The sequence below is a fragment of the Oncorhynchus mykiss genome, chromosome 20 (assembly GCF_013265735.2).
Source record: "Oncorhynchus mykiss isolate Arlee chromosome 20, USDA_OmykA_1.1, whole genome shotgun sequence".
Lineage (NCBI taxonomy): Eukaryota > Metazoa > Chordata > Actinopteri > Salmoniformes > Salmonidae > Oncorhynchus > Oncorhynchus mykiss.
This window is the reverse complement of record NC_048584.1, coordinates 33,914,506-33,939,014: the sequence shown is the minus strand read 5'-3', so window position 1 is coordinate 33,939,014 and position 24,509 is coordinate 33,914,506. Positions and strand designations below refer to the sequence as shown.

The following is a 24,509-nucleotide window of genomic DNA, read 5'->3' as shown; positions in this document are numbered from 1 at the left end:
ATTTACCTTTTCAGTTATCGTTTCAATGACCTGCTTTCCAAATGCAAATACTATTTTCTACATCGCAATAATCTTCAGTATGAAAGGGTGAGTCTTTATATTGTTGTTGGGAGGGAAATACACATTTTAAAAACACCTCTGACACCAATAAAATGACGGGAATTGGCATAACCAAGCAATTGGTTCATTCATTGGTGGGATATCGGTGCGCTTGTGCAAAATTGATTTGATTTGTATTAAAAAACATTTAAAAAGTAACAGGTGTAAACTTTGCTAAGTGTACATTCTCAGTAAATCTGGGGTATATATTCATTAGTCCAATATAAACTCTGGATTTCGCTTGGAGTAAACCGTTTCTGAAGCAAAACGTTTTGCAACAGAATCCGAATAATGAATACACCCCTGGTCATGACGCTGTTTGGACATTCTATATTTATGGTATTGTTTCAGAACTGCCAGCAGATGGTGCTGTCAGCTCGCAATAGTATACCTGTCTGAAAATGTCTGCTGTGAGGGTGGTTGTTTTTGCAATGGGTCTGTTTGATGTGTAATCTCATTATTTTACTTCAAAGGTGCATTTCATAAGATTTGTTGCAGCTAATTGCGATAAATTAATACTTGTAAAAGATTAATCAATTGAACTTGAATGGGATGAATTTACACTAGTGTATAGAACATTTTCCTTTTCGTTTTATTTGACAGGACCATTGAGTGAACACTGTTTTTAGTAATGCAATAAGGCAACGAGGGAGGTGACCTCCACCCACCCCAATTACTCTTGGCGGTTAGTTGTCAACTAAAATAGATTTTTGCACTGTGAAAGGCCAGGAGAAGATGTTGATCACCTGCATGCCCAGAAGGAGATAGGTAAAACATTTTCCCAAACAGTCCCTGGGATTTGAGTGGCAGGTGGTGAAGCGTTTGTTGTGGCCGCAGGTTCTACATAGCTGGCAGCTGTTCTTTGTTAAAACGGTTGTAACTCGGAGCTGGGCGGCAGGGTTCTAACTGTCTACTCTTAAGGTTAACTGTGTTTACCTCTAATTAGTGTTAACACCTGATGTTCTGTGATTTATAAAGGCTCTGATGCATTCCGGGTCTTCAGTGTAAGATATCCCACAATGGTCAAAACTGACTGAACCCGGGAGGGACTAATGAGTATGACCCAGCTCTTCACAATCACTCACCTTACAATGTGTTTACACCTTACTTTATTGATTTAGACACATACCAGTCAGATAGGTCATCGACAGACCGGGGACACCTACCCGTCAGACAGTGTGCCCCCAGTCTGTCGATGATCTACAATGTCTTTCATTTGTTTAGGCCTAAGATGACACGATTGATGGGCAAGTGTACTGTACAGTCTTCATCTCACTTCTGCGAATGCAACAACATTACATTGTTAGCGATACAGTAAAGTGTCTGTCTTTCTGTCCCCTTTCCAAGATGCATTGGATCTGGTGAGAACCAGGAAGGTGTACCTGAAGGGTGGTTATGTCTACATCCCTCACAAGGACATTGACACCATCGGTCTCAACGACTTCCCAATAAGACTGTCCTACGCATTCGCGGTAGGGAGATTTTTATAGACCTCAGTTTTCTTTTTTTAATGCCAAATAATGGGAAACCGTATGAAAGAACTACTACATGGCATGTAACCTGTATGTAATGTGAGGACTATGGCATGTAACCTGTATGTAATGTGAGGACTATGGCATGTAACCTGTATGTAATGTGAGGACTATGGCATGTAACCTGTATGTAATGTGAGGACTATGGCATGGGTTTAAACGTGTTCACATTACATCATTCCCAGCCTGACACAAATTGTTCCTATAGGACTTCATGGAGGTAACTTCATATTATCCTTCATACTAGTAAGGCCATATTTACTGGTGGCTATTCCTTCTCTGCAGGTGGAGGGCTCCAACAATGATACCAAAATCAATAGGAATAACGCAGTAAATTAAACTGTGCATGTGTAGGTCTCACAATGCCGTTATCACACTAGCTCACAGGGAAAAAGGGATCTCAAATGTGTGGATATCTACCAAAGCCCTGTGTTATGGAGCACATTGAAATGCCAATGCCTTCTCTGAATAGTAGAACATGAGTCTGAACAAAAGCTTTGGTTCAGTAAATATAAGCAGTTTATGAATTAAATGCATATTTAACATAGTATATTAGAAGATAATGGTCGGCGTGCTTTGGTTAAATGACCATTCATACGTTTAGCTGTTATGTTGTAAGACAGGCCATATCAAACTAGCACGTCTTTGGAAAGCACCAGCATTAAAGCCCCCAGCCCTGACGAGAAAACTATGAATTCCATTGTCAAGGTCCATTGGTCAGACAGTCCGATCAGTCATACATACTTAAACAAGGCAATCTAAGATGTCTGCAGCTCATTGTCATTTGCCTGCAATGGAGTAATTACGTGCATGGATGTCAGTGAGCAATGAGTGGGATGTCTGATGAAATGATGGTGTGTATGTTGGGATGAGGTGGTTGTGTGAGAGATTGGAAGGCAGGGGGACTGGATTGCTTTTTCAGGCCGTTGACGGGAGTAGGTGGGAAAGATGATGGTTTCTTGAGGCCCGGCTGAGAACGGATGACAACGTACACTTGTGTAGGAGTTATAGGTCATTCCTGCAAGCCTCCATCCTCCCCCTCCACGGACCAGGCTGAGATTAAAACCAGGCTGGGATTAGAGAGATGTTCCAAGGTTGGCACTTTGAGAAAGCAGAAGCACTGTGTTATAGGCTAGATAGCAAGGCTTTTCTCCCAAAGATTGGCCTAGGCCTCTTTGTTGGAGCCCCATTCTCCTTGGACTATATCATTACAGAATTGTTTATTGTGCTCCTTGTGTAAGCTACAGGTATAGTAGGACCTATTTGGCCATTTGGAAGTTTCCCATGGTAAAAAATATTTGCTGTTGCGGTAATATGAATATGCCCCAGAGACTTCTGTGAGAGATGATTTATTAAATGGGAAAGTGACATGATTACCTACACCAACATGTGTTGATCTGAGCTCTGGCGATATACAACACTTTATGTACGGCTATCTGGAGCTAAGAAATATTAACACCTGTCAAATGTGTTACCAGTAAGCTTCTTTGCTTTACGATACATCATGCAGTACTTATGTAGGTTGGGCTGTTGTAATTAAAGACAGTCAGTGCTTAGAGCGGGTCTTTAGATACTGTCAAATATATACACTACCGTTCAAAAGCTTAGACATTTCCTTGTTTTTGAAAGAAAAACACTTTTTTTTTGTCCATTTAAAATAACATCAAATTGATCAGAAATACAGTGTGGACATTGTTAATGTTGTAAATGACTATTGTAGTTGGAAACGGATTCATTTCTAATGGATTATCTACATAGGGGTAAAGAGGCCCATTATCAGCAACCGTCACTCCTGTGTTCAAATGGCACGTTGTGTTAGCTAATCCAAGTTTATCATTTTAAAAGGCTAATTGATCATTAAACCCTTTTGCAATTATGTTAGCACAGCTGAAAACTGTTGTACTGATTAAAGAATCAATAAAACTGACCTTCTTTAGACTAGTTGAGTATCTGGAGAATCAGTGTTTGTGGGTTCGATTACAGGCTCAACATGGCCAGAAACAAAGAACTTGATTCTGAAATGAAGGCTATTCTATGTGAGAAATTGCCAAGAAACTGAATATCTCGTACAACGCTGTGTACTACTCCCTTCAAAGAAGGGAAAGTTTGTATCATTTGATTTACACAACATGCCTACCACTTTGAAGATGCAAAATATTATTTTGTGAAATAAACAGGAAGTAAGACAAAAAAAACAGAACTTGAGCGTGCTTAACTATTCACCCCCGCAAATCAATACTTTTTAGAGCCACCTTTTGCAGCAATTACAGCTGCAAGTCTCTTGGGGTATGTCTCTATAAGCTTGGCACATCTAGCCACTGGGATTTTTGCCCATGCCCATGATTTTTGCCCAAGCTCTAGCTCCTTCAAGTTGGATGGGTTCCACTGGTGTACTGCAATCTTTAAGTCATACAACAGATTCTCAATTGGATTGAGGTCTGGGCTTTGACTAGGCCATTCCAAGACATTTAAATGTTTCCCCTTAAACCACTTGAATGTTGCTTTAGCAGTATGCTTAGGGTTGTTGCCTTGCTGAAGATGAACATCCGTCCCAGTCTCAAATCTCTGGAAGACTGAAATAGTTTTCCTTCAAGAATTTCCCTGTATTTGTCGCCATACATTTCCTTCAATTCTGACCAGTTTCCCAGTCCCTGCCGATGGAAAAACATCCCCACAGCATGATTTTGTCACCACCATGCTTCACTGTGAGGATGGGGATCTCAGGGTGATGAGGTGTTGGGTTTGCACCAGACATAGCGTTTTCCTTGATGACCAAAAAGCTCAATTTTAAGTCTCATCTCACCAGAGTACCTTCTTCCATATGTTTGGGGAGTCTCCCACATGCCTTTTGGTGAACACCAAATGTGTTTGCTTATTTTTTTCTTTAAGCAATGGCTTTTTTTCTGGCCACACTTCTGTGAAGCCCAGCTCTGTGGAGTGCACTGCTTGAAGTGGTCCTATGGACAGATACTCCCATCTCCACTGTGGAGCTTTGCAGCTCCTTCAGGGTTATCTTTGGTCTCTTTGTTGCCTCTGATTAATGCCCTCCTTGCCTGGTCCATGCTTTTTGGTGGGCAGCCCTCTCTTGGCAGGTTTGTTGTGGTGCCATATTCTTTCCATTTTTTAGTAATAGATTTAATGGTGCTCCGTGGGATGTTAAAAGTTGGTTTGGGATGAGTTGGACTGCAGAGTGAAGGAAAATAATCCAACAAGTGCTCAGCATATGTGGGAACTCCTTCAAGACTTTTGGAAAAGCATCCCAGGTGAAGCATGTTGAGAGTGCCAATCGTGTGCAAAGCTGTCATCAAGGCAAAGGGTGGCTACGTATATATTGATTTGTTTAACACTTTTTTTTGGTTACTACATGTTCCATATGTGTTATTTCATAGTTTTGATGTCTTTTATTCTACAATGTAAAAATAAAGAAGAAACCCTGGAATGAGTAGGTGTGTCCAAACTTTTGACTAGTACTGTATATAGAATAATATTATAGGAAGGTGTTCTTAATGTTTGTTATACTCAGTATGTATGACAAGTGCATTCGGAAAGTATTCAGACCCGTTGACTTTTTCTACATTTTATTATGTTAGTATTACTCTGAAATAGTTTTTTTTTTTAAAGAATCCACATCAATCTACACAAAAAAATACCCAATCATGACAAAGCATTTTTGCAAACGTATTAAAAACAAACTGAAATGTCACATTTACGTAAGTGGTCAGACCATTTAATCAGAACTTTGCTGAAGCATCTTTGGCAGCGATGACAGCCTTGATTCTTCTTGGGTATGACGCTACAATCTTGGCACACCTGTATTTGGGGAGTTTCTCCCATTTTTGTCTGCAGATCCTTTCAAGCTCTGTCAGGTTGGATGGGGAGCGTCGCTGCACAGTTATTTTTAGGTCTCTCCAGAGATGTTAGATTAGCTTCAAGTCCGGGCTCTGGCTGGGCCACTCAAGGACATTCAGAGACTTGTCCCGAAGCCATGCCTGCGTTGCCTTGGCTGTGTGCTTAGGGTCGTTGTCTTATTGTAAGGTGAACCTTTGCCCCTGTGTGAGAACCTGTTCCAGAGCGCCCAGGACTTCACCAAGGATCTCTCTGTACTGTGCTCCGTTCATCTTTTCCTCGATCCTGACTAGTTTACCAGTCCCTGCCACTGAAAAACATCCCCAGAGAATCTTGTTTCTCATGGTCTGGGAGTCCTTTAGGTACCTTTTGGCAAACTCATAGTGGGCTGTCATGTGCCTTTTTTTCTGAGGAGTGGCTTCCGTCTGGCCACTCCACCATAAAGGCCTGATTGGTGGAGTGCTGCAGAGATGGGTGTTCTTTCTGGAAGGTTCTCCTATCTCCAAAGACAAACTCTGGAGCTCTGGTAGAGTGACCATCAGGTTCTTGTTCACCTCCCTGACCAAGGCCCTTCTCCCCTTATTGCTCAGTTTGGCCAGGCAGACAGCTCTAGGAAGAGTCTTGGTGGTTTCCAACTTCTTCCATTTAAGAATGATGGAGGCCATTTTGTTCTTGTGGACCTTCAATGTTGCAGACATGTTTTGGTACCCTTCTCCAGATCTATGATTCAAACACAATCCTGTCTCTGAGCTCTACGGACAATTCCTTTGACCTCATGGCTTGGTTTTTGCTCTGACATGTACTGTCAACTGTGGGACCTTATATAAACAGGTGTGTGTCTTTCCAAATCATGTCCAATCAATTTATTTTACCACAAGTGGCCTCCAATCCAGTTGTAAAAACATCTCAAGGATGATCAATGGAAACAGGAGTCTCATAGCAAAGGGTCTGAATACTTATGTAAATAAGGATATTTTATTTTAAATACATTTGCAAACATTTCTAAAAAACAGTTTTTGCGTTGTCATTCTGGGGTATTGTGTGTAGAAAGATGAGGAAAACTATTTATTTAATCCATTTTAGAATAAGGCTGTAACAGGTAACAAAATGTGGAAAAAGTCAAGGGGTCTGAATACTTTCAGTATGTGTGTGTGTGTGTATGTAAAAACAAATACTGAGCTATATTGTATGCTCAAATAAAGATTGTTATGATACAATTGCTCAGAGAAAGAGCTTTTGTTTAACAAATAATAAAATATAATGTGTTTTGTTTATGAGACTATGCTTTTATTTTGGAATCCACAGCCCCTTATGAAACCTCCCCTGGTTTATTGGCATGGGACCAACATCATGAAGGGACTTCATGCCAGAGCACCAAGCAGCTATCATGTCACGCCGTAGAGACATTTTCCAATAGTTATCCCAATAACTTGTTCTCCTACAGTTTTGGTTCTGTCTGAGATTTGGTAATTCTGTTGTGAATATTCTCTTCAGACGCATGATAACAATGAGCGTCAGTAATGACAATAAATAAAAGAAAGATGAGTGGTTCTACAATCCTTAACTCATGACCTTTGGTAATTGGGTTTAGTGAATCAGTCCTCCTCTTACTTTGTGTAGTATAGTTTGTGCTGTATGGTTGCATGGAGTATGTGGGTGTACCCAAGTGAAGTGGTCTGTGAAGTGTGAAGGCAGTCCTGTATGGTCTGATGGCGGGCCTGCTGTAAGGTCTGACGAGGCGGTTCTACTTTGGAGAATGGAGTGGGAAAGTACACTGGGGTTGCACACGTTACGTGTCTCTGTGTGAAACATGGCACACATGTTTATCTGGACTAATTTATTTAATTTATTTCTATTCAACATACAAGTAGATTGCATCTTGGTTTTAAAGGTTGGTTAGATTAAGGCCACATGACCAATTTTCCTTTCCAATTTAGACAAGTTTGTCTCGCTATTACTACTTTCCTATTCTTGGCTTGCATTATTTATGTTTTCTATTTATGTACTCTGTACCATACCTCTCTCTATGTAATAGGGCGGTCCCCGACAAAAACATTCTTGGTCGACCAAGTCGTCTGTGATTACGACCAAACAGTTGGTCAAAATTTTACAACTTGTATTTTTCTATGTATAGACACATCCTATGTGTTAATCAACTACATATATACACTGAGCTTGTCTGATTTTTAAAATTTATTTTTTAAGCAAACTGATGAAATAATTAAGACAAACGACTAGAGGGATTTCAAACCGCTACTGATTTAATTGTGCCGGGCCTGGCTTAGACATCACTTTTCAGTCAGAAATGGCTGAGAGAGACAGCAAGGGACTGTGTGACTAGCACCTGTTGTCTTTTTATATTTAAACTCTGCAAATAAAGAAACGTCCTCTCACTGTCAACTGCGTTTATTTTCAGCAAACTTAACATGTGTAAATATTTGTATGAACATAACAAGATTCAACAACTGAGACATAAACTGAACAAGTTCCACAGACATGTGACTAACATAAATGGAATAATGTGTCCCTGAAAAAGGGGGGGGGGGGGTCAAAATCAAAAGTAACAGTCAGTATCTGGTGTGGCTACCAGCTGCATTAAGTACTGCAGTGCCTCTCCTCATGAACTGCATCAGATTTGCCAGTTATTGCTGTGAGATGTTACCCCACTCTTCCACCAAGGCACCTGCAAGTTCCCGGACATTTCTGGGGGGAATGGCCCTAGTTCTCACCCTCTGATCCAAAAGGTCCCAGACGTGCTCAATGGGATTGAGATCCTGGCTTTTTGCTGGCTATGGCAGAACACTGACATTCCTGTATTGCAGGAAATCACGCACAGAATGAGCAGTATGGCTGGTGGCATTGTCATGCTGGAGGGTCATGTCAGGATGAGCCTGCAGGAAGGGGAGGAGGATGTCTTCATGAGGGAGGAGGATGTCTTCCCTGTAACGCACAGCATTGAGAACAATGACAACAAGCTCAGTCTGACGATGCTGTGACACACTGCCCCAGATCATGACGGACCCTCCACCTCCAAATCGATCCCGCTCCAGAGTACAGGCCTCGGTGTAATGCATATATATAATGCATATAATGCATATAATGTGTGCCAAACAGGTGCTGTTCTATTACAATAGAATTATTCTGATCGTTTGGAACAATGCAAACAACACTAAATAAATTAAGCAGACGAGTAACTTTTTTTTGTTCTTTTTTTGATGTTGTAAAGCCTTTATTACAGCAAAGACTAAAAACAGTTGCATTCATTCGTGAATGAACAGTCTAGGCCTGTTTATCGTTAACGCTAATTATTCAATGGTTGCTTTTTTATTTTAAATCTAAAATGCTTGATTGCATTTCACATCATGAATGTCTTGTATGCTGTGTGACAGCATGAATGAATGAAATCAATGTAGAAATATATCTCAATATAGAAATATAGGCCTAAGTTAGGGTATTAAGACTAAACAGGATGTGCTCTTAGTCCTACAGCTCGACGGTGGTTACACAAGGTTTCTATACTAAGCCTACTAATGACATTACTTATTATTATAGTGATGATCATCATAATAATAACAACAATAAAGAAATCTTGGAAAAGGGACGGTTATTATTATAAATATAATTTTTCGGACAGTTTGGAACAGTGTAAACGACACTATATAAATTAAAAATTAATGCCAGAGAGACTGGTATAACACAAAAGAAGTCTACAGCCTATTACAGCATAGCAAAGATTTAAAGATTAGATTTTGTGAAATTGTTGTGTGAGGCTTGGTGCTCACGGAATCAGTAGGCTGTTAAACTAACACTCAAACAGGCAACAAAAGCAGGATCTGTCTTATTTCTGTAGTATGTGTGTGTGTGTGGTATGTATGTGTGTGTATGTATATATATATATATATATATATATATATATACATATATATGGATGATTTATAAAGCCAGGCACAATTAAGTTAGGCTATTGTTTATTGACCCAATTAAGTTGGTTTCTTCTCTCACTTTTCTTAGACAATTAAGGCAAGTGCTGTTGTCTCGTCTCCTAACTCTGCTGCTGCCTCCGCCACATTGTTCTCAACACCAATATGCTGCTTAGCGTCGCTATTATGCACATAGCTAGGAAAAGGCACCAATCCAATAGCGCACTGTGTTTCAGAACCACGGTCACCGACCGCTATCCAACGTGGGAGAAAGCATGTTTGTTATAATTTGTATTTGTGTAGCAGCATTGTTCTTACATAATGTAACCATATACAATTTCAGTAGCACAAGTCTTAGAGTGATGGCCTGTGCCATCCCAACGGCATCCACAATGGATCAGTCCACTCAGACAGGCGGGAATCTTGTACACCATGAATATTTTTGTATTTATTATTATTTAGCTTGCTACGGTTCGACTAAATGCGTTTCAGTTGACCAACAGCCGACCAAACAATCGACCAGTCGACTAAATGTGCTCAGCCCTACTATCTAACTAGATTGGGCTATTGCCACTGCAGTATTAGGCCTAAATCACGAACCACTACACAGAAGGTCTTGGCAAGATTGTTGGAATCTGTATAATTATTATTATATATTTCATTTAACCTTTATTGAAAATTGACCAGGCAAGTCAGTTAAGAACACATTCTTAATTACAATGACGGCCTAGGAACAGTGGGTTAACTGCCTTGTTCTGCCCCTGAACAACATACTTTTACCTTGTCAGCTCGGGGATTTGATCTAGCAACCTTTCGGTTACTGGCACAACACTCTGACCACTAGGCTACCTGCCGCCCCAGGCAGGAAAGTCACTTAAGAACAAATTCTTATTTACAATGACGGCCAAACCCAGACGATGCTGGGCCAATTGTGCGCTGCCTTATGGGACTCCCAATCACGTCCGGATTCTAACCAGGGACTGCACTGAGATGCAGTGACTTATACCGATGCACCACTCAGAAGCACTTGAACTTATTGCCAGTAGCATACCACCTTGCATCCCACTGCTGGCTTGCTTATGAAGCGAAACAGGGTTGGTCCCGGTCAGTCCCTGGATGGGAAACCAAATGCTGCTTGAAGTGGTGTTGGAGGGCCAGTAGGAGGCACCCTTTCCTTTGGTCTAAACAAACATCCCAATGCCCCAGGGCAGTGATTGGGGACATTGCTCTGTGTAGGGTGCTGTCTTTCGGATGGGACGTTAAACGGGTGTCCTGACTCTGTGGTCACTAAAGATCCCATGACACTTATCGTAACAGTAGGGGTGCTAACCCCGGTGTCCAGGCTTAATTCTCAATCTGGTCTTCATACTGTATCATCATGGCCACCTAATCATCCCCATCTTACAATTGACTCATTCCTCTCCCCTGTAACTATTCCCCAGGTTGTTGCTGTAAATGAGTGTGTTTTCAGTCAACTTACCTGATAAAATGAGAGTTAAATAAAAAGTGCTTGTATGCCATCTGGCTCATATATATGTACATGCTTCAGTATACCCTTCACATTTCTCTTCAGATGTGCCATCATTGCACATAATATTTTTCTTAACTGACTTGCCTAGTTAAATAAAGGTTAAATAAAAATGTGCAGCATGACATTTTTTCCCTGTGGCACATCCTCAATGAGATCTCACACCGTCTCTGGTGTTATTAGAGCCCAATGTCTCTGGTCTTATTAGAGCCCAATGTCTCTGGTCTTATTAGAGCCCAAGGGGCCGTTTCCACTGGGAGTGACCATAAAAAGCCTATTGTAAGGAGTGTCCTGGTGTCATTTGATCTAGGGGATTATTCATGCAGAGACACGACACGGCCATTACTGTCTCCTTCCTCTCTAGTGGAGGAGAACAGAGGAGCTTGAGGCTGCTGCCATTGTGTGAAGTAACAAAAGCTGCCAAATCTGTCAAACAGAGGACCTGAGGTTTCATCTGGGAGAGGAACCTTTAGTTTGTGTGGGAATTACGTTACATGTTCCCAACTGTATTTTTTTAGATAGAGCTTCTACAGTACTCAACACATGGTCCTTTACACACTATCAGATCACACCATCCAATTTAAAGTGTAGACTATGGAGTATGGCATCTGCTGTTGAAGACAAGCAACAAATGTTCTAAAAATGTCAATTTACAAATTAAGAAGGAAACGGTAAATTAACTATTTAAATGATTACTGTAAATTGTGTAAAGTTTTACATTTAACTGTGCATTGCAGCTGCAGCAAGTGTTCGCTTAGTTGGACATGTAGCTACCTCCTCATTATTATGCAAACGTTTAGATACGATGTGTGACTAAGTATATGACATGGTGGGTTCTGTGGTGGTAATCTGTGGTAATTCAAGGTACAGTTTTATGACCTCTAAAATTCTAAATAGAAACTCCGTCATAGTAGACAATGTGGCAGAGGATTTAACTGCTGCTATTGCTCATCTGCCTGAACATAACCAGGGATATTAAAACGCGCGCATGATATGCAAAATAATAATAAATCTCATGGCTTTGGGAACAGAAAGTACTTTGTCTTGAAATTGCCCACCCAAAGCCTGATTAATTAAAAAGCTCAAAGTCTGGAAACAGTACTTAAAGTTTTCATCCAAAGTCAATCATCAGACAAAGTAGTGGCTGAGGTTTCGCTCAATTAGGATTTGCTGAGAGATTCAAAGGAAGTCGCTCTGTGTTCATTACTCAAAGGTTTTAGCTAGATGCAGTGCTGTTCAATGTCGGTCCTGGAGGGAAAAAAATGCTTCTAGTTTTCATCCTCCCCCTCCAATAAAGCCAAAATTGCACAGAGACACAGTCAACATTTGCATGCGAGAGTGTCAACTCACATTACACTACGTAGTGTATACCAACTTAATTGTCATGAGAATACATAATAAACAGTTGTATTTGTTATGTTCGCTTTGTATCCCTTGGGAATTATTGTTGTGTTCCTTTTGACTCACTTTATGTCCTACGGGAGCCACCATACCGGCCTGCGCTAAACAGCTTTGTTAGTTTACGAATGTGAGGAGGGTTGTAGCTAGTACACTCAAGCTGTATATAAAGAATTTAGCTAGTCTCGTTCGTCTACATAACAGGTATCTTGATATCAGAGTTCTTCAAGTCCCAGCCGTAGCCTACTTACATGATGACCAGACCGCACGCATGTTGATTTTGTCCCCCCACACCAGACGTGATCAAGACACGCAGGTTGAAATATCAAAACAAACTCTGAGCCAACTATATTCATTTGGGGACAGGTCGAAAAGCATTAAACGTTTATGGCAATTTATCTAGCTAGCTTACTGTTGCTATCTAATTTTGTCCTGGGATATAAATATTGAGTTGTTATTTTACCTGAAATGCACAAGGTCCTCTACTCCAACAATTAGTCCGCAGATAAAAGGGTAAAAGTTTGTTTTCTAGTAATCTCTCCTCCTCCAGGCTTCTCCTTCTTCTTTGGACTTTATATGGCAGTTGGCAACCAACTTTAAGTTGCATTACCACTACCGACTGGACTGGAGTGTGGACCTCAGTTCATCTTTCAATCACCCACGTGGATATATGCTCCTAAAAACTAATGGGTAGATGGTAGAGGTGGGACTTGCGGCGCGTCAAGCATCACAAATAGTACCAAGTTCTATTTTAGCGCCTGGCTATGCAGAAGTACGCAAGTAGTGTGAGTGCAATGATTGAATAACATGTGTAGCATGTTAGGCTGCGTAGCATGTTAGGCTATATGCCTATGATCGAAATCAACACCTGGACTACTGTTCAGTCGTGTAGTCAGGTGCCACAAAGAGGGACTTAGCAAATAAAAAAATTCCTCCGAACTTGGCAGCACAGCTGGCCCTTAAATGTATACGTATAGCTAAATGTATAGATGTATAGCTAACAATGTATGTATAACAATGACATGCATGTCAATCTCTCCTGGCTCAAAGTGGAGGAGAGATTGACTTCATCACTACTTGTTTTAGTAAGAAGTGTTGACAAGCTGAATGCACCTAAGTGTTTGTTTTCACAGCTCGGACACCCATGCATACCCCACAAGACATGCCACCAGAGGTTTCTTCACAGTCCCCAAGTCCAGAACAGACTATGGGAGGCGGACAGTACTACATAGAGCCATGACTACATGGAACTCTATTCCACATCAAGTAACTGATGCAAACAGTAGAATCAGATTGAAAACAAATGTAGATAAAAATACACCTTATGGAACCGCGTGGACTGTGAAGAGACACACAACCAGGTACAAACACACATGCGGGCGCTAACATACGCACTCCACACACATACATGGTTGTATGGTATTGTTGTGGATATGTAGTGTTGTATGATGTACTGTTTTATCTTTTGTTTTGAGTGTAATGTAAGTATCTTGGTGTGTTTGGACACCAGGAAGAGTAGCTGATGCCTAAAGGTAGGCTGCGATTGTTTTCAAATATGTAGCCTATTTGACTGATAAACCTTAGCTTATAGCCCAATACATTTTTAACTACATCTTTACTCTACTTAGCATAGGAAAGATCGTAAAAATTCTTCTAATTCCTTTTCTACAAATGACCCACGCAATCTGATTATTTTACCAGCATTGCTCCGCATAGACTTGCTTTCTAATTTGACGCGCTATGACACTGTTGACGCTTGCGGCCCATCTGTTTTCGCAAGTTCACTCCTGTCCATTCTAATTCCAGCATGTACACAAAACACTTAGGTGACTAATTCAGACCTGGGGCACCAGCTGAGTGCAATTAACTACCAGGTAGAAACAAAAAACAGAAATGTTTTGGTCCTCCAGGACCTGAATTGAACAGCCCTGATTGGACTAGGTCTCTCTCTTCCCAAACTGTAGTGCCCTCAAACTCAACTTTGGACCTCCAAAGCTAGTTCCACTTGTTTTTTTTCCTTTCTTTTCAATTGTTTTAGGGACTGATTTAGACCTGGGACACCAGGTGGGTGCAATTCATTATCAGGTAGAACAGAAAACCAGCAGGCTCCGGACCTCATAGGGTCAGAGTTGAACACCCCTGCTGTAGTGTAAACCTCTTTCTAAAATAAGACTTTATGAATCTGCCTAGTCTGTTAATTAAGGAGGCCTATATCATATTTAAAGGTGCCTTTTGGTAGATGGCAAACCAGTATTTGCCTCTACCAGCCTCCATGTTACGCAAGCCTCGTTTGCATTCCTGCCAGACGTATTGTGACAGCTAAGGAATGAATTTCATTTCTGGACAGTATTCCTGCTCTTCTGTCAATCAAAGAAGTAATCTAAATGATTATTTTGGTAAACTAGTGTCTGCGGCGGACGGATACAGACATTGCCAATCAGGAATTGCCAGTCATGCAGTGCATCAAGAAGCTGTGTGCTGGCTGTATGAGGGATCACTGTAATCCATCTCTCCAAATGAAAACATATGCTGCCTGTACGTTGTCTATACGACGGCATTCAGAATATTGGCCACTGGAAGAAAAATGAAACGTGTCAATCTCCATACGGCAGAGACCCGGCCATAAATCAAACCCAGAATGAGACTTTTTATGAGACTCAATAGTTCCCATAGAGTAATGTTGAAATCAATTGGCAGGTTAAATCGCACTAGACACTTGGGGTGAGTTTTTCCTCCCGTTATCGTCTCACTGTTTGATGGATGAAAATCATATTGGAAGAAGTGTCAGACAGTGAAATTGTACTGTGTAGATATCTGGAACAGCCCTGGCCCAATGCAAGTGTGAAAAATAACACCTTGAAACCGTTCTCAGAAAAAGAGGTTCCTTAATTAAAAAAAATATAGATATAGAACAAAAATCTAAATGCAACATGTAAAGTGTTGGTCCCATGTTTCATGAGCTGAAATAAAAGATCCCAGAAATGTTCCATGTGCACAAAAATCTTATTTCTCTCAAATGTTGTGCAAAAATGTGTTTACATCCCTGTTAGTGAGCATTTCTCAAGATAATCCATCCACCTGACAGGTGTGGCATATGACAGGTGTGGCATCAAGAAGCATATTAAACAGCATGATCATTACACAGGCACACCTTGTACTGGGAAAATAAAAGGCCACTCTAAAATGTCCAGTTTTGTCAAACAACACAATGCCACAGATGTCTCAAGTTGAGGGAGTGTGCAATTGGCATACTGGGTGCAGGAACGTCCATCAGAGCTGTTGCCAGAGAATTGAATTGTAATTTCTTTACCATAAACTACTTCCAATGTAGTTTTAGAGAATTTAGCAGTATGTCCAACCGGCCTCACATTCGCAGACCACGTGTAACCATGCCAGCCCAGGACCTCAACATCTGGCTTCTTCACCTGCGGGATCGTCTGAGACCTGCCATCCAGACAGCTGATGAAACGGAGGAGCATTTCTATCTGTAATAAAGACCTTTTGTGGGGAAAAATGTATTCTGATCTGGGCCTACTGTAGCTCCCCAGTGGGTGGGTCTGGCTCCCCAGTGGGTGGGTCTGGCTCCCCAGTGGGTGGGTCTGCCTCCCCAGTGGGTGGGTCTGCCTCCCCAGTGGGTGGGTCTGCCTCCCCAGTGGGTGGGTCTGGCTGCACTCCTGCCCAGTCATATAAAATCCATAGATTAGGGCATAGTTCATTTACTTCAATTGGCTGATTTCCTTATATAAATTATAACTCAGTAAAATTGTTGCATGTTGCATTTATATTTTTGTTCAGGGTGTGTGTGTGTGTATATATATATTTCCCAAAAATATAGCACATTTTTGGTATTGTCAGTCTTTCTTCACCATACTCTTCTTGGAGTATTTGGGGATTTTGAGGTGGTAGGAAGCCTACTGGTGAGAGGCAAGGCAGCCACTGAAGGGTTGCCCATTCCAATCCTCAGTCTGATGGGAAAAAGCTGTCAAGAAGTGAGCTGGCAGCTGGAGGGTTGCTGGTATCAAATCCTGCATGCTGTTTCGCCCTTGAGCAAGGCACTGAACCCCCCACAATAACTGTCCCATGGGCACCCAGTGTGACAGCCCCCGGCTATAACCTCTCCAACCTGTATATGTATCTAACAGCCCCCTGCTCCAACCTCTCCAACCTGTATATGTATCTAATAGCCCCCTGCTCCAACCTCTCCAACCTGTATATGTATCTAACCGCCCCCTGCTCCAACCTCTCCAACCTGTATATGTATCTAACCGCCCCCTGCTCCAACCTCTCCATCCTGTATATGTATCTAACAGCCCCCTGCTCTAACCTCTCCAACCTGTATATGTATCTAATAGCCCCCTGCTCCAACCTCTCCATCCTGTATATGTATCTAACAGCCCCCTGCTCCAACCTCTCCAACCTGTATATGTATCTAACCGCCCCCTGCTCCAACCTCTCCAACCTGTATATGTATCTAACAGCCCCCTGCTCCAACCTCTCCAACCTCTCCAACCTGTATATGTATCTAATAGCCCCCTGCTCTAACCTTTCCAACCTCTCTAACCTCTCCAACCTGTATATGTATCTAACCGCCCCCTGCTCCAACCTCTCCAACCTGTATATGTATCTAACAGCCCCCTGCTCCAACCTCTCCAACCTCTCCAACCTGTATATGTATCTAATAGCCCCCTGCTCTAACCTTTCCAACCTCTCTAACCTCTCCAACCTGTATATGTATCTAACCGCCCCCTGCTCCAACCTCTCCAACCTGTATGTGTATCTAACCGCCCCCTGTTCTAACCTCTCCAACCTGTATATGTCATTGCTCATCCATATATTTACATATACTTAGATTTGTGTGTATTAGCTAGTTGTTGTGGAATTGTTAGATATTACTGCACTGGTGGAACTAGAAGCAAAACATTTCGCTACACTCGCATTAACATCTGCTAACCATGTGTATGTGACCAATAACATTTGATTTGATGTATGAGTGTCTTTCGGAGGGGTTGGGACAAAGTGGAAGTAACATTTCGGTTGGACCTTGTGTACAGTTGACTAATAAAGTGGTCTTGATCTGAAAAGGAATTTTAACTAATTTAACTGCAAACATTTCCTGCACTGTCAATGTTTTTATTTGTGCACATCATGACCCTGCACTGTCAATGTTTTTATTTGTGCACATCATGACCCTGCACTGTCAATGTTTTTATTTGTGCACATCATGACCCTGCACTGTCAATGTTTTTATTTGTGCACATCATGACCCTGCACTGTCAATGTTTTTATTTGTGCACATCATGACCCTGCACTGTCAATGTTTTTATTTGTGCACATCATGACCCTGCACTGTCAATGTTTTTATTTGTGCACATCATGACCCTGCACTGTCAATGTTTTTATTTGTGCACATCATGACCCTGCACTGTCAATGTTTTTATTTGTGCACATCATGACCCTGCACTGTCAATGTTTTTATTTGTGCATATCATGACCCTGCACTGTCAATGTTTTTATCTGTTCCCAGTTCTTCAGCTTCACTTTGAATGTTTTTACTCTCTCGAGTCACTGAAGCCATAAACGATTTATCTTTGGATGTCTGTCAGAAGGTTCTGCACGGCACTGATCTGGACCTTTTTTTTCCCAAACTCATTGTTTTGTGCAGCCGTTTGGTTAGGGCACAAGCTGAAGTGTTTTCTTATGTAGCCTGTGACCCTGTGCTCTGTGGTGCAATGTGAGGAATGTCAATGAAGCCGGCTTGTTCAACGCGAAGAGAAAACAATGGAAGCAATACAACTTTGGAACCGAAACTTTACCCAATCAAACTTAAGTCCTGTTTCCTTTTCAGGGATGGCTGGAGGAACCCTGTGGCTTGTCTTGCTTGTTTTTCCTGCTCCCTGGCAAGTCAGACTTTGGGTTCAATTGATTCACATACTTGCCCACTGTAGGGTGCCAATTACTATGTGAAAGCACTGTTTCATCATTGGATTCCGGGTCATTCTATTGTACACATTTATCAGAGGGTGGAATTTTGGATTTTGTCCTGTTGAACTTGTGCCCGGACGTCCGTTTTCTTTTAAGAGATGGTGGTATTTCCATTAAGTTGTGTAATTCTCGGCTCTATTAGGCCCAGCTGATTAGACTATTCCCTAAGGAGACATTTACCATTTTTCTGAAAATGACCATTGATTTGGTTTAGAGGAAATGAAATATTCTGTGCCAGCAGTGAGTATGGCTGTGTGTGTGGTTGGTTGATACTGGATTGAGATCCATCAATACAAGTTGGTATTCATAGTCCCAGCATTCATTTTGATGAACCCCAGCTCACGTTGGCTCATAACAATGGTGGTGATCTGGATAATCATACTTTTTATCTGCCGCAATGCAAAGTGCATCAAGAGACAAATGGTGATGTGCACAAATCACCCTGACCTTATTAGTGCGCACCCTTTTCTTGTACAGTATAGATTTTTTGTGCTACTAGGAAATAATTATTTCATGTGTCAGGTTGAGCTAATGGCTGTATATATGAATGGACAAAACCATTGATCACGTGACACCATTCATTCCTATGTGAAGACTCAATAGTGCATTGAAGCCAAATGAAGTCGTATAAGATGGCGTCTCATGGCGACATAATGTACAGTTTGAGCTACTCCAAGAAGTGACGTTCAAGGCTACCCCAGTGCTGTCCCAAGTCGAGGGCTGACCAGGGTACTGCAGTCTACCTACAGCAACTAAATTATCCTTAAAGGAAAACTCAACCCAAAAACTTTTGGTATTTGTTGCATCAGTCCATTGTTGACATAGTCTCAAAATTGTCAGCAATCAAGTATTCAAGATATGCAACTTTCAAAATGCAGAAATCATCCCCGTATGATTGGATGCAAAACGCAGCATAATTTCTGCATTTTGAAAGTTACATATCTTGAAAACTTGATTGCTGACAAGCAAAATCGTTTCAAGGACATGCATCTGGTGTATTAGAACCAATTATTGGTACCATGATGGTCTTCTACATGTTTTAAATTTACATGAAGATTGACCACAAAGACTGCCATTTTTCCATTCACTATAATGGGGGATCCTGTTTTCTGCTAACAATGATTGCAGTATCGCGGTCGGCCTTGAACTTCTGTGGCTTCAATGATGGGGGCAGACTTTCAACGCCTTGATTTGTGCCAGGTACACCTCAGACTGCAATCCTCTTCCACAGGAGGTAGCTGGAGAGAACATTACTAAATCATGTCGCTCTCCACTCGCATGGTGACGTGTTAATTCCTCACAAATGATGTGCAGTCACCGTCACGAGACGCCAAAATATGCTACTTCAGCCAACACCTCTCAAGGGCTTAATGTAATGTTGTCCTCTCTTAAAGCTATTGATTGGGCCTTACTACTGATGTTAAGCACCAACATGCCAAGCACCATTTAATAGTTCCACTGGATTATCAAATGCAACTCATTTGTTCTCAGATTGTCTAGCTTTGTGCCATCTCATCTTTGTACTGTTAGTGCTCTTGAATATTCCAACAAATATGTTTTGTGTTGCTTAGACTTTATGATACAAATATTATCAATTCTAAATATATGTACACTTACCTGGAATAGTTGTAGGATATCCGTTACCCTCTCTAGTGAATGGCATGATCTTGAGGACAAGTTCCCCACACGGCCCCAGTTGTTTTATTGTGTGGAAAAGTAGAAGCCTCATCGAAGAGCTTGGAAATGGGTAATTTGAAATTGGAACATGCATGACATGTTCAAGGCAGATTGATGAGTTTGATTCAAGTACTTGTGTTTATTCTTTGGGAAAAACCCATTCACACAAAAACCTACAGATATCTTTGATGAATTTGACTTCTGTCTTCAGTGTTTTGTCCGTAGAACAATCACTTTAATACATTCTTCACAAACGTGATGCAAGTTAAAGGAAAATGTTTTGAATGTTATTGTTTTTGTGCATCTCTGAGTGATGTTCTATGGATTCCCTGGGTCATTTCATGTTTTCAGTGTATCTAAGTTATTGGCGTTCAAGCAGGCAGAAATTTAATAAAGTTGCTCTCACTACACTGGAAGTTATTAATAGAAATATGACTTTTAGATTGTGAAAACGTCAATCATACATGTCAGATTCTAATACTGGCCGATGTCATAACTCAGAAAGATGTCTTCTCTCGAATGAGCCATTGATCATATTTTTGCAATATTCCTTGTGTAATTTAACGGTGGGTCTAGCACATATTTCCTATTTGTCTACCTATTTAGTCCTGGGTACATTGCATGGTGCCGTTGCCAGATATATTATAGAAAAGAGATAGGATTCCCATGAATGAAGGAACATAACGGCCCAACCAGCAGACTGTCGACCAATTGCGTTCACGTTGTCATGCTGCGTCACGCGATTGCGAAGCTAATCGTCACACAGTCCCTTCTCAAAGTGTGTATATGTCGAGAAACGGGCCTATTTTCTTTAAGTACATAATGTCACGGTTCAAAAGCTATGCGATATTACAGATAGCAAGATAGATTTGTAATGTTGTACTTCTTGTTGATGAAATTCGTGCTAATGTTGAGTTTTTGAGCTAGTGCCCAATAGACTCCCATTCACTCCTTGAAGGAGAGCACTATTTGTCCTAGAGTCCCCCAGAATGCAACGCGTGGGTCAAAGGCAAAGCAATGTTTCCCATCTCCTCTAAAGTATATCTGCTGTTGCAAATCTCAAATATTGATCTGCAGGCTGAATATAGTGAGATTTTAGACCCATGAAATTGATAGATTGACAGTTTTTTTGTGCCGATTTTACAGCTAACTAGCTACTTTACATGCTGATATTGTCTTTGGTATTATTGTGTGTAGCTACGTTTGCTTGCTAGCCAGCCAGCCCATAGAGAGAGCATTGCATTGTGGATAACGCCAAAATGAAACGTTTGCTCACAAAAAATATTGTTCTGACATATTAGTGTTATTTAACACTGTAAATTAAAGGAATGTGGTTTTGGGTGTATTTTCTTTTAAATCTTGTGAATAATTTAAAGTGGCTAAAAACAAGTGAGTATTCCCTTCCCTCCATTCTTTGTGGTGTTCTGTTTGTCACAGTTGTAGCCTAGAGCTCACACAGAAACTGTAAAAAAAACAAAAAAACAGTACAGATGTAGGATCTTAATTTAAAAAAAGGTTTAAAAGGCTTCCAAAGTTAGTAATTAACAATAAAAAATGTCAGACTTGAGTTGCCCTAACAAAATATGTATCAACTCCTTCAAAAATGTATATTTAATAATAATCCACACAATAACTTACATGTATTGTTGCTGCAGGATTATCTTCCTGCTGTGGAGAAACTGGTCAAATTAAATACAACTATTTTCCCTAGATAAATGATTAGACTACTAAATATAGGCAATGTGGTGATGGGGAAATTAGAAAAGCCACATCACGTGATGTCTTGAATGAGACTTGTTAATTGTCTAGTAACACAACCTAGTTAAGCCATGTTAGTTTGTTATTCTGATTCACTACTACACCATACTCGCGTTCTCCTTTCTCAGAGCACTGTCATTTACACACTTTCTTTGTTCTTTCTCCATCACCCATCCACCTCCTGCAAGCATCCTCTTTGAACTGGCCTATTTAAAATGATTACATTTTCTGATTTATCTTGCCTGGCTCCCGGTGAAGGTGACCTTGAGCTGCTCCACAGTGGGGAGTTAGTTTAACGGGCATCCTGTGGAGACATGGATATAAAGTATCACTGAGTCTATTATCGCTGCCAACCGTCCGGGCAGCCCTAACCACTTATTCCAGTGCATTTGAATATTTAGTCAAGCTTTGGTTTTGGGAGCTGCTGAAAGTCAAATGTATTTGTGTGAAGAAGTTGGCCTGGTACTGGGTTTATGGCCAGAAATATGCAATGAAGAAATTAGACTAGAGGGAGGCTTGAGTTGACACCCTACTTGTATTTGAATCAGTCTCAAATCCTCTGTAAAGCTTCTATACCTAGGCCTATTCACTGTTCTTTCATCGATAAGTGGCATGCCACAATATGAGACTTGCTCTTATGTTCTCAGTGAAGCTAATCAAATTCCTCTCATTTTACAAACCATATATACAAAAACAGTTATGTTTTTGTTTTGTACATTTAAAGTATCCCATTAAAGCACACCTAGGAGTCAACAACAATTTAATTGAATGTCACCATTGGGAGGGGGGAAATGTTTCCAGTTTTTTCGTTTAAAGTTCCAACAATCCAATTTGACCTGTCAGTCCAGATTCCAATTTAAGATGCACTGACTCCTGTGTTGACGCCTCTGCTTGGGGCACGGAGCTGGAGGGGGCTGTAGGATGGATGTGTCATGATGGAGACTGAAGATAGATTCTCCATCAGGGTTGCCCCTCTTCGACAGCGAGAGAAAAGCCATCCTGAGAAGTTGAAGGTTTATTTTACTCGCTGTTTGTGTGATTAATGGGTTTGCATCTGTGACGTGGCTGTGTGTCTAGGCGTCAAGAGGGTACCCGTTGGTGACAGGCCAGTAAGAAGGCAAATGTCATTTTAGCCAATGACAGCTCTCGCATTGCAGCGGTCACAAAGCCTGGGACAAACTCAACTGACAGGTTAACATGGCGGTCATTATTATAAAGGGGCAGTCAACGGTGTCCTGTCTGCAAACTCAACCGACAGATTAATATGACAGTCATTATTAGGGGGCAGTCAATATTGGGAGTCACTCAGTTAGTAAGCTTCTGATTTCATTGTGCTGTCAGGCACTGTATCTTGTGGTGGGGATGACTGTTTTATTGCACCATATAATAAAGCCTGGTGATGATGACAACCCTTCTTGTTTTTAGGCCTATGTTGTGACTAGGAGTGCTGAATAGGAGTTTAAATTTGAAGGTCTGATAAGATAGAATTTCCACGTTATCTGTCCACTTGCCCATGAAGTAGCTAGCCTATATTAACGCATTATGTGGTGACAATTCAACATTACAAATGTTAGTCATGTAGCAGACGTCCTTTCCCAGAGCGACTTTGTGCATTCATCTAAAGATAGCTAGATGATGTAACCAAAAACATCCATGCAGGTTACTTAGGGCTTATTCTCACTGAATATAGTTATCGGGCCTACATTTACATACAGTACCAGTCAAACGTTCAGACACATCTACTCATTCCAGGGTTTTTCTTTCCTTTTTATTATTTTCTACATTGTAGAATAATAGTGAAGACATCAAAACTATGAGATAACACATATGGAGTCATGTAGTAACCCCCAGGAAACAAAATGTGGACTTTCATATCCTACATTTTTTACTTAGACGGTTTAAGTCAGAAGTTTACATACACCTTACCCAAATACATTTAAACTCAGTTTTTCTCAATTCCTGACATTTAATCCTAGTAAAAATTCCCTGTCTTAGGTCAGTTAGGATCACCACTTTATTTTAAGAATATGAAATGTCAGAATAATAGTAGAGAGAATGATTTGTCAGTTTTTATTTCTTCCATCGCATTCCCAGTGGGTCAGAAGTTTACATACACTCAATTAGTATTTGGTAGCATTGCCTTTAAATGGTTTAACTTGGGATAAACATTTCGGGTAGCCTTCCACAAGCTTCCCACAATAAGTTGGGTGAATTTTGGCCCATTCCTCCTGACAGAGCTGGTGTAACTGAGTCAGGTTTGTAGGCCTCCTTGCTCAAACATGCTTTTTCACTTCTGCCCACACATTTTTCTATGGGATTGAGGTCAGGACTTTGTGATGGCCACTCCAATACCTTAACTTTGTTGTCCTGTAGCCATTTTGGAAGTATGCTTGGGGTCAATGTCCATTTGGAAGACTCATTTGCAACTAAGCTTTAACTTCCTGACTGATGTCTTGAGATGTTGCTTCAATATATCCACATCATTTACCTACCTCATGATGCCATCTATTTTGTGAAGTGCACCAGACCCTCCTGCAGCAAAGCACCCCCACAACATGATGCTGCCACCCCCGTGCTTCACGGTTGTGATGGTGTTCTTTGGCTTGCAAGCCTCACCCCTTTTCCTCCCAACATAACAATGGTCATAATGGCCAAACAGTTCTATTTTTGTTTCATCAGACCGGAGGACATTTCTCCAAAAAGTACGATTTTTGTCCCCATGTGCAGTTGCAAACTATAGTCTGGCTTTTTTATGGCGGTTTTGAGCAG

At 41.0% G+C, this 24,509-nt stretch overlaps 1 pseudogene; it reads left to right on the top strand.

Moving 5' to 3' along the window:
- The first annotated feature begins 524 nt into the window (after positions 1–524).
- Positions 525–24,509, top strand: part of LOC110499535 — an 88,431-nt pseudogene continuing 64,446 nt past the window's right edge.